We start from the raw sequence: 10,901 nt of genomic DNA, 5'->3' as shown, positions 1-10,901 counted from the left end.
GGAAAGCAAAGCTGGAGACATCACAATTCCAGACTTCAAGTTATATTACAAAACTCTAGTGATCAATACAGTATAGTAGTGGCACAAAAACAAACAGATCAATGGAACAGAATAGAAAACCCAGAAATGATTGACTAATATGACTTCATTCACATGAGGAGTTTAAGAGACAAAATAGATGAACATAAGGGAAGGGAAACAAAAATAATATAAAAACAGGGAGGGGGACAAAACAGAAGAGACTCATAAATATGGAGAACGAATAGAGGGTTGCTGGAGGGGGTATGGGATGGGGGATGGGCTAAATGGGTAAGGGACAATAAGGAATCTACTCCTGAAATCATCGTTGCACTATATGCTAACAAATTTGGATGTAAATTTAAAAAAATAAAAATAAAAGAAAACCCAGAAATGAACCCACAACTATATGGTCAATAAACCTTTGACAAAGCAGGAAAGAATATTCAATTGAAAAAGACAGCCTCTTCAAGAAATGGTGTTGGGAAAACTGGACAGCAAACTGCAAAAGAAGGAAACTGGGTGATTTTCTTACACCACACACAAAAATAAATTCAAAATGGATGAAAAACCTAAATTTAAGTCAAGAAATCATTAAAATCCTACAGGTGAACAGGAGTAATAACCTCTTTGACATTGGTCATAGCAACTTATTACTACACACAGCTCCAGAGGCAAGTGAAACAGAAGCAAAAATGAACTATAGCAACTTCATCAAAATGCAAACTTCTGCACAGAGAAGGAATCATTCAACAAAACTGAAAGTCAACATATGGAATGGGAGAAGATATTTTTAAATGGTATAACTGATAAAAGACTAGTATCCAAAATATACAGAAAACTTATAAAACTCAACACTCAACGAACAAATAATACATTTAAAAAATGGGCAGAAGATATGAATAAACATTTTTCCAAAGAAGACATCCAGATGGTCAAGAGACACATGAACAGATGCTCATCACTCATCATCAGGGAAATACTAATCAAAAGTGCAATGAGATATCACCTCACAACAGTCAGAATGGCTAAAATTAACAACACAGGAAACAACAGGTTTTGGCAAGATGAAGGGAAAGGAAAACACTCTTGCACCTTTGGTGGGAATGCAAGCTGTTGTGGCAACTCTGGAAAACAATATGGAGGCTTCTCAAAATGTTAAAAATAACAATTACAGTCCTAAGTATTTACCCAGAAGATACAAAAATATTGATTTGTGTCTTTTATCAACACATCACGCCAGACGGACCTAACAGATATATACAACATATTCCATGCAAAAAAAAGTGGAATACACATTCTTTTCAAGTGTATATGAAATATTCTCAAGGATAGATCTCATGTTAGGCCACAAAACAACTCTTAACAAATTTTAAGAAGTTTGGAATCACATCAAGCATCTTTTTGAAACAAAGAGTATGAAAGTAAAAATTAATTACAAGAAAAAATATGTGAAGAACACAAACACATGGAGGCTAAACAACATGCTGCTAAAATGTGTCAAAGAAGAAATCAAAGAAGAAATAAAAAATAAACGTAGAAAAATGATCAAAAATATTTGGAACACAGAAAAAGCACTTCTAAATGCGAAGTTTATAGCAATACAAGCTTACTTCAAGATACAAGAAAAATACCAAATAAATAACCTAATGTTACACCTACACAAGCCAGAAAACAAGAACAAACAAACCTAAGATTAGCAGAAGAAAGAAGATAATACAAAATAATGTAAAAATAAAGAGACTAAAAGCACAATGAAAAATATCAAAAGAACAAGAGTTGGTCATTCAAGAACATTTAAAAAATTGATGGGGCGCCTGGGTGGCGCAGTCGGTTAAGCGTCTGACTTCAGCCAGGTCACGATCTCGCGGTCCGTGAGTTCGAGCCCCGCGTCGGGCTCTGGGCTGATGGCTCAGAGCCTGGAGCCTGTTTCCGATTCTGTGTTTCCCTCTCTCTCTGCCCCTCGCCCGTTCATGCTCTGTCTCTCTCTGTCCCAAAAATAAATAAACGTTGGAAAAAAAAATTTAAAAATTGAAAACCTATCCCAGACACATAAAAAAAGATAAATCAAATAACACGAGAAATGAAGGAAAAGAAATTCAAACTGACACTGCAGAAAATAAATGTATGGCAAAAGAATATTATGAAAAATTATATACCAAACAAATTGGACAAATGAGAGTGAATGTAAAACTTACCAATAAACATATAATCTCCCAAAATAGAATCAGGAGGAAATAAACAATTTGAGCATACCAGTTAGTAGTAAGGACATTGAATCAATAATGAAAAATATTCCAACAAACAAAAGTCCAGGACGAGATGGCTTTACAGGTGAGTTATAAAAGGCATGTAAAGAAGAGTAAATACTTATTCTTCTCAACTATTTCAAAAACTAGAAAAGGAAGGAAAACTTACAAATTCATTCTATAAGCAAGCATCGCCCTGACGTCAAAATCAGATAAAGGCACCATTAAAACAGAGAACTACTGGTAAATATCCCTGATGAACATACATGCAAAAATACTCAACAAAACACTAGCAAAGCAAATTCAACAATATATTAATAATACCATACACCACGTTCAGGTGGAATTTATACATGGGTGGAAAGAGGGGCTCGATATTCACAAAACAATCAATGTGACACATCACATAAGAGAAAGGATAAGAACCATATGCTCATTCCAATAAATGCAGAAAAAATTTTTTGACAAAATACAGCATCCATTCATATGAAAAACCTTCAACAGAAGAGGTTAAGAGGAAACACACAACAGCATGATAAAGTCCACACATGTAAAGCCTACCATTTACAACATTCATGGTGAAAAGCTTAGAACTTTTCCCTTAAGGTCAGGAAGAAGACAAAGATGTCTGCTGCCACCATATTTGTTCAAAATAATATGGAAAGTCCTAGCTATAGCAATCAGACAACAAAAAAAGCAAAAGCCTTCCAAATCAGCAAGTAAAAGGGCAAACTTTCAGTATTTAAAGATGACCTGATACTCTATGTAGAAAACCTGAAAGACTGCACCAAAAAGACTGCACTAGAATTGATAAATGAATTCAGTAAAGTCTCATAATACAAAATCAACATACAAAAATCTGTTGTGTTTCTCTACACCAATAATGAAGCAGAAGAAAGAGAAATTAAACAAAAGTTTTCAAATAAAATTACAACCAAAATAAGATAACTAAGAGTAAACCTAACCAAAGACGTGAAAGACCTGTAATCTGTAAAGTATAAAACACTGAATAAAGAAATTGAATATGACACAAAGAAATGGAAACGCATTCCATGCTCATGGATCGGAAGAAAGATTATGCTTAAAATGCCAATTATTATCCAAGGATATCTACACATTTAATAGAATCACTATCAAAATACCAACAGCATTTTTTCACAGAATTGGAACAAACAATACTAAAATTTCTATGGAACCACAAAATGACATAAATAGCTAAAAGTAAAGTTGAAAAAAAAGCAATGCTAGAAACATCACAATTCTGGACTCCAAGTTATATTAAAAAGCTGTACTAACCAAGAAAGTATGTTGCTGGTACGCACACACACAAACACACACACACACACACACACACACACACACACACATCAATGAAACAGAATAGAAAACCCAGAAATGAAAACACAATCATATGTTCAATTAATCATCAACAGACCAGGAAAGAATATCAAATGGGAAAAAAAAGAATAGACTCTTCAAAAAATGGTGCTGGGAAAACTGGACAGCTGCATTCAAAACACTGAAACTTGGCCACGTTCTTACACCATACACACAAATGAACTCAAAATGGATGAAATACCTGAATGTAAAACCTGAAAATATCGACTTTCTAGGAGAACACAGGCTAATATCTTTGACATTGGCCATAACAACTTCCTCTAGATATGTCTCCTGAGGCAAGGGAAACAAACGTAAATTTCACCTATTGGGACAACCCCAAGATTAAAAGCTTCTATACAGTGAAAGAGTCAACAAAACTAAAAGGCAACTTACTAAATGGGAGAAGGTATTTTCATTTTTTTAAATGAAATTTATTGTCAAATTGGTTTCCATACAACACCCAGTGCTCACCCCAACAGGTGTCCTCCTCAATGCCCATCACCCACTTTCCCCTCCATCCCACACCACATGAACCCTCAGTTAATTCTGTTTTTAAGAGTCTCTTATGATTTGGCTCCCCCCCTCTCTTTTTTTTTCTTCCCTTCCCCAATGGTCTTCTGTTAAGTTTCTCGGGATCCTCATAAGAATGAAACATATGGTATCTGTCTTTCTCTGTATGACTTATTTCACTTAGCAGAACACTCTCCAGTTCCATCCACATTGCTACAAAATGCCAGATTTCATTCTTTCTCATTGCCACGTAGTATTCCATTGTGTATATAAACCACAATTTCTTTATCCATTCACCAGTTGATGGACATTTAGGCTCTTTCCATAATTTGACTATTGTTGCAAGTGCTGCTATAAATATTGGGGTACAAGTGCCCCTATGGATCGGCGCTACTGTATCCCTTGGGTAAATTCCTAGCAGTGCTATTTCTGGGTCATAGGGTAGATCTATTTTTAATTTTTTGAGGAACCTCCACACTATTTGCCAGAGCAGCTGCACCAGTGTGCATTCCCACCAACAGGGAAAGAGGGTTCCCATTTCTCCACATCCTCTCCAGCATCTATAGTCTCCTGATTTGTTCATTTTAGCCACTCTAACTGGTGTGAGATGATATTTGAGTGTGGTTTTGATTTGTAATTCCCTGATGAGGAGCGATGTTGAGCATCTTTTCATGTGCCTGTTGGCCATCTGGATGTCTTCTTTAGAGAAGTGTCTATTTATGTTTTCTACCCATTTCTTCACTGGATTATTTCTTTTTTGGGTGTGGAGTTTGGTGAGCTCTTTATAGATTTTGAATACTAACCCTTTGTCCGATATGTCATTTGCAAATATCTTTTCCCATTCCTTCGTTTGGCTTTTAGTTGTGTTGATTGTTTCATTTGCAGAGCAGAAACTTTTTATCTTCATGAGGCCCCAATAGTTCATTTTTGCTTTTAATTCCCTTGCCTTTGGGGATGTGTCAAGTAAGAAACTGCTGCAGCTGAGGGCAGAGAGGTTTTTTCCTACTTTCTCCTCTAGGGTTTTGATGGTTTCCTGTCTCACATTCAGGTCCTTTATCCATTTTGAGTTTGTTTTTGTGAATGGTGTCAGAAAGTGGTCTAGTTCCATTCTTCTGCATGTTGCTGTCCAGCTCTCCCAGCACCATTTGTTAAAGAGACTGTCTTTTTTTCCATTGGATATTCTTTCCTGCTTTGTTGGCCATACATGTGTGGGTCTAATTCTGGGGTTTCTATTCTATTCCATTGGTCTATGTGTCTGTTTTTGTGCCAATACCATGCTGTCTTGATGACTACAGCTTTGTAGTAGAGGCTAAAGTCTGGGATTGTGATGCCTCTTGCTTTGGTCTTCTTCTTCAAAATTACTTTGGCTATTCAGGGTCTTTTGTCGTTCCATACAAATTTTAGGAATGTTTGTTCTAGCTTCGAGAAGAATGCTGGTGCAAATTTGATTGGGGTTGCATTGAATGTGTAGATTCCTTTGGGTAGTATTGACATTTTAACGATATTTATTCTTCCAATCCATGGGCATGGAATATGCTTCCATTTCTATATATCTTCTTGAATTTCCTTCATAAGCTGTGTATAGTTTTCAGCATACAGATCTTTTACATCTTTGGTTAGGTTTATTCCTTGGTATTTTATGATTCTTGGGGCAATTGTGAATGGAATCAGTATCTTCATTTGTCTTTCTGTTGCTCATTATCAATATATAAGAATGCAACTGATTTCTGTACATTAATTTGTATCCTGCGACTTTGCTGAATTCATGTGTCAGTTCTAGCAGACTTTTGGTGGAGTCTATCAGGTTTTCCATGTATATAATATCATGTCATCTGCAAAAAGTGAAAGCTTGATTTCATCTTTGCCAATTTTGATGCCTTTGATTTCTTTCTGCTGTCTGATTGCTGATGCTAGAACTTCCAACATTGTGTTACACAAGAGCGGTGAGAATGGACATCCCTGTCGTGTTCCTGATGTCAGAGGAAGACTTCTCTGTTTTTCCCCATTGAGGATGGTATTAGCTGTGTGCTTTTCATAAATGGTTTTTATGATGTTTAAGTATGTTCCTTCGGTCCCGACTTTCTTGAGGGTTTTTATTAAGAAAGGATTATAAATTTTGTCAAATGCCTTTTCTGCATCGATTGACAGGATTATATGGTTCTCATTTTTCTTTTATTAATGTGATGTATCACATAGATTGATTTGTGAATGTTGAACGAGCCCTGCAGCCCAGGAATGAATCCCGCTTGATCAAGGTGAACAATTCTTTTCATATGCTGTTGAATTCGATTTACCAGTATCCTATTGAGAATTTTTGAATCCATATTCATTAGGGGTAATGGCCTGTAGTTCTCTTTTTTGCTGGGTCTCTGTCTGGTTTAGGAATCAAAGTGATGCTGGCTTCATAGAATGAGTCTGGAAGTTTTCTTTCCCTGTCTATTTTTTGGAACAGCTTGAGAAGGATAGGTATTATTTCTGCTTTAAATGTCTGATAAAATTCCCCAGGTAGCCATCTGGTCCTGGACTCTTATTTATTGGGAGATTTTTGATAACTGATTCAATTTCTTCACTGGTTTTGGGTCTGTTCAACTTTTTATTTTTTCCTGTTTGAGTTTTGGAAGTGTGTGGGTGTTTAGGAATTTGTCCACTTCTTTCAGGTTTTCCAGTTTATTGGCATATAATTTTTCATAGTATTCCTTGATAATTGCTTGTATTTCTGAGGGATTGGTTGTAGTAACTCCAATTACATTCATGATTTTATCTATGTGGTCCTCTCCCTTTTCTTTTTGAGAAGCCTGGTTAGAGATGTATAAATTTTGTTTACTTTTTTCAAAAAACCAACTCTTGGTTTCACTGATCTGCTCTATAGATTTTTTAGATTCTACATTGTTTATTTCTGCTCTGATCTTTGTTATTTCTCTTCTTTTGGGTTTGGAGTGTCTTTGCTGTTCTGCTTATATTTCCTTTAGGTGTGCTGTTAGATTTTATATTTGGGATTTTTCTTGTTTCTTGAGATAGGTCTGGATTGAAATGTATTTTCCTCTCAGGCATACCTTTGCTGCATCCCAAAGTGTTTGGATTGTTGTATTTTCGTCTTCATTTGTTTCCATATATTTCTTAATTTCTTCTCTAATTGCCTGGTTGACCCATTCATTCTTTAGTATGGTGTTCTTTAACCTCCATGCTTTTGGAGGTTTTCCAGACTTTTTCCTGTGGTTGATTTCAAGTTTCATAGCAGTGTGGTCTGAAAGTGTGCATGGTATGATCTCCATTCTTTTATACTTATGAAGGGCTGTTTTGTGACCCAGTATGTGATCTATCTTGGAGAATGTTCCATTTGCAGTCGAGAAGAAAGTATATTCTGTTGCTTAGGGATGCAGAGTTCTAAATATATCTGTCAAGTCCATATCATCCAATGTATCATTCAAGCCCCTTGTTTCTTTATTCATCCTGTGTCAGTTTGTTGTGAGTGGGGTATTAAAGTCCCCTGCAATTACCACATTCTTATCAATAAGGTTGCTTATGTTTGTGAGTAATTGTTTCATATATTTGGAAGCTTCTGTATTCGGCACATAGACATTTATAATTGTTAGCTCTTCCTGATGGATAGTCCTTGTAATTATTATATAATGCCCTTCTTCATCTCTTGTTACAGCCTTTAATTTAAGTCTAGTTTGTCTGATATAAGTATGGCTACTCCAGCTTTCTTTTGACTTCCAGTAACATGATAGATAGTTCTCCATCACCTCACTTTCATTGTGAAGGTGTCCTCAGGTCTAAAATGAGTCTCTTGCAGACAGCAAATAGATGACTCTTGGTTTCTTTGTTTTTTTTTTATCTGTTCTGATACCCTATGTATTTTGGTTGCCACATTTAGTCCATTTACACCCAGTGTTATTATTGAAAGATATGGGTTTAGAGTCATTGTGATGTCTGTAGTTTTCATGCTTGTAGTGATGCCTCTGGTACTTTGTGGCCCTTGCAACATTTCACTCACAGAATCCCCCTTAGGATCTCTTGTAGGGCTAGTTTAGTGGTGATGAATTCCTTCAGTTTTTGTTTGTATGAGAAGACCTTTATCTTTCCTTCTATTCTGAATGACAGACTTGCTGGATAAAGGATTCTCGGCTGCATATTTTTCCTGTTCACCACATTGAAGATTTCCTGCCATTCCTTTCTGGCCTGCCAAGTTTCAGTAGATAGGTCTGCCAGTAGTTTTATGGGTCTCTCTTTGTATGTTAGAGCATGTTTATCTTTAGCTGCTTTCAGAATTTTCTCTTCATCCTTGTATTTTGCCAGTTTCACTATGATATGTCAAGCAGAAGATCAATTCAAGTTATGTCTGAAGGGAGTTCTCTGTACCTCTTGGATTTCAATGCATTTTTCCTTCCCCAGATCAGGGAAGTTCTCACGTATGATTTGTTCAAGTACACCTTCAGCCCCTTTCTCTCTCGCTTCTTCTGGAATTCCTATGATATGGATACTGTTCCGTTTGATTGAATGACTTAGTTCTGTAATTACCCTGTCACACTCCTGGATTTTTTTATTTCTCTTTCTCAGCTTCTATTTTTTCCATAATTTTATCTTCTAATTCACCTATGCTCTCCTCTGTCTCTTCAATTGGTGCTGTGGCCACCTCCATTTTATTTTGCACCTCATTTATAAAACTTGTTTTATATTTATTTATTTTTCAGAGATGGAGAGACAGAGTACAAGTGGGGGAAAGGCAGAGAGAGGAGACACAGAATCCGAAGCAGGCCTGAGGCTCTGAGCTGACAGCACAGAGCCAGACGTGGGGCTCAGACTCACAAACCATGAGATGAAGACCTGAGCCAAAGTCGGGACCTCAACTGACTGAGCCACCCACCTGCCCCTACACCTAATTTATAGCATTTTTTTTTTTTAGCTCCTCATGACTACTTCTTAGTCCCTTCATCCAATAAGTTAGTCCCTTAGTCCCAATAGATTGTCTTCTGTCCTCTATGTTTTTTGCAAGCCCAGGAATTAATTTTATGACTATTATTCTAAATTCTTGTTCTATTATATTGCTTAAATTGTTTTGGATCAATTCGTTAGCTGTCGCTACTTCCTGGAGTGTCTTTTGAGGAGAATTCTTCCATGTTGTCATCTTGCGTAGTCACTGGGCTGGTGCCAACCTGCAGGGCACTTCCCCTGTGGTGTCCGGAGTGACTTGTGTTGGTGGGTGGGGCTGTAGTCAGACCTGAAGTCTGCCCCCAGCCCACTCCTGGGGCCATAGTCAGACTGGTGTGTATCTAATTTTCCCCTCTCCCAGGGACAAGACTCATTATGGAGTGGTGTGGCCCTTGTCTGGGCTACTTGCTCACTGCCAGGCTTGTGTTGCTGCTTTGATGGGATCTGCAAGGTGCACGGGGGCTGGAGGGGCAGGGTTAGTTTGCACTGCCCTAGGTGGCTCCCTGAGGAATGGACCCTGCAGTACCAGGAGGAAGGCAGGCCTGACAGAAGGATGGATCCACATAAGCACAGCATTGGACATTTTCACAGTGTAAGGAAGTTCTGTGAAAGGAAGTGGTTCCCTTTGGAATTTTGGCTGGGGGTTGGGAGGGGGAAATGGTGCTTGCCAGTGTCTTTGTTCCCCCACTGAGCTGAGCTCTGTCTTCTGGAGCTCAACAACTCTCCCTCCCGGTGTCCTCTCGCCCTCCCTGCTCTCTGAGAGCAGAACTGTTGACTTTTAACATTCCAGATATTAAGTCCTGCTGGCTGTCATAACTCATGGAGTCTGACCCCTCTGCTTTTTCAAGCCAGATTTCAGGTGCTCTGCCTTGCTGGGCAGGCTGCCCCTCCACTGCCCCAGCTCCCTCCCACCTGTACATGTAGCAGACACCGCCTCTCCACCCTTCCTACTCTCTTCTGTGGGCCTCTTGTCTGTGCTCGGCTCTGGAGATTTTGTTCTTCTAGTCTTCTGGTGGTTTTCTGGGTTACTTACACAGGTGTGGGTGGAATCTAAGTGATCAGCAGGACAAGGTGAGCCCAGTGTCCTCCTACGCTGCCATCTTCCCAGGTCTTCAGGAGAAGGTATTTTCAAATGACTTATCTGATAAAGGGTTAGTTTCCAAAATATATTTTAAAAATATAGTATAATGAGAGAGGGAAGATGGCAGCGTAGGAGGACGCTGGGCTCACTGCGCGTCCTGCTGATCACTTAGATTCCACCTACACCTGCCTAAATAACCCAGAAAACCGCCAGAGGATTAGCAGAATGGAGTCGCCAGAGCCAAGCACAGACGAGAGGCCCACGGAAGAGGGTAGGAAGGGGGGCGAGGCGGTGCGCGCTCCAAGGACTGGCGGGAGGGAGCCGGGGTGGAGGGGCGGCTCGCCGGCCAAGCAGAGCCCCCGAGTCTGGCTTGCAAAAAGCGGAGGGGCCTGACGGACTGTGTTCCGACAGCAAGCGCGACTTAGCGGCTGGGAGGTCAGAAGTTAACAGCTCTGCTCAGAAAGCGGGAAGGCTGGAGGACAAAGGGAAGGAGAGCTGCTGAGCCCCCTGACGACATAGCTCAGTTTGGTGGTGAACAAAGGCGCTCGCCAGCACCATCTCCCCGCCCATCCCCCAGCCAAAATCCCAAAGAGAACCAGTTCATGCCAGGGAACTTGCTCGCTCCGCGCAAACACCCAACTCTGCGCTTCTGCGGAGCCAAACCTCCGGCAGCGGATCTGACTCCCTCCTGCTGCCACAGGGCCCCTCCTGAAGTGGATCACCTAAGGAGA

This window comes from Herpailurus yagouaroundi, unplaced genomic scaffold, assembly GCF_014898765.1.
Source record: "Herpailurus yagouaroundi ecotype Mexico unplaced genomic scaffold, PumYag 67350, whole genome shotgun sequence".
NCBI classification, from domain to species: domain Eukaryota; kingdom Metazoa; phylum Chordata; class Mammalia; order Carnivora; family Felidae; genus Herpailurus; species Herpailurus yagouaroundi.
The sequence above is the reverse complement of the archived record's forward strand: the minus strand, read 5'-3'. Positions refer to the sequence as shown.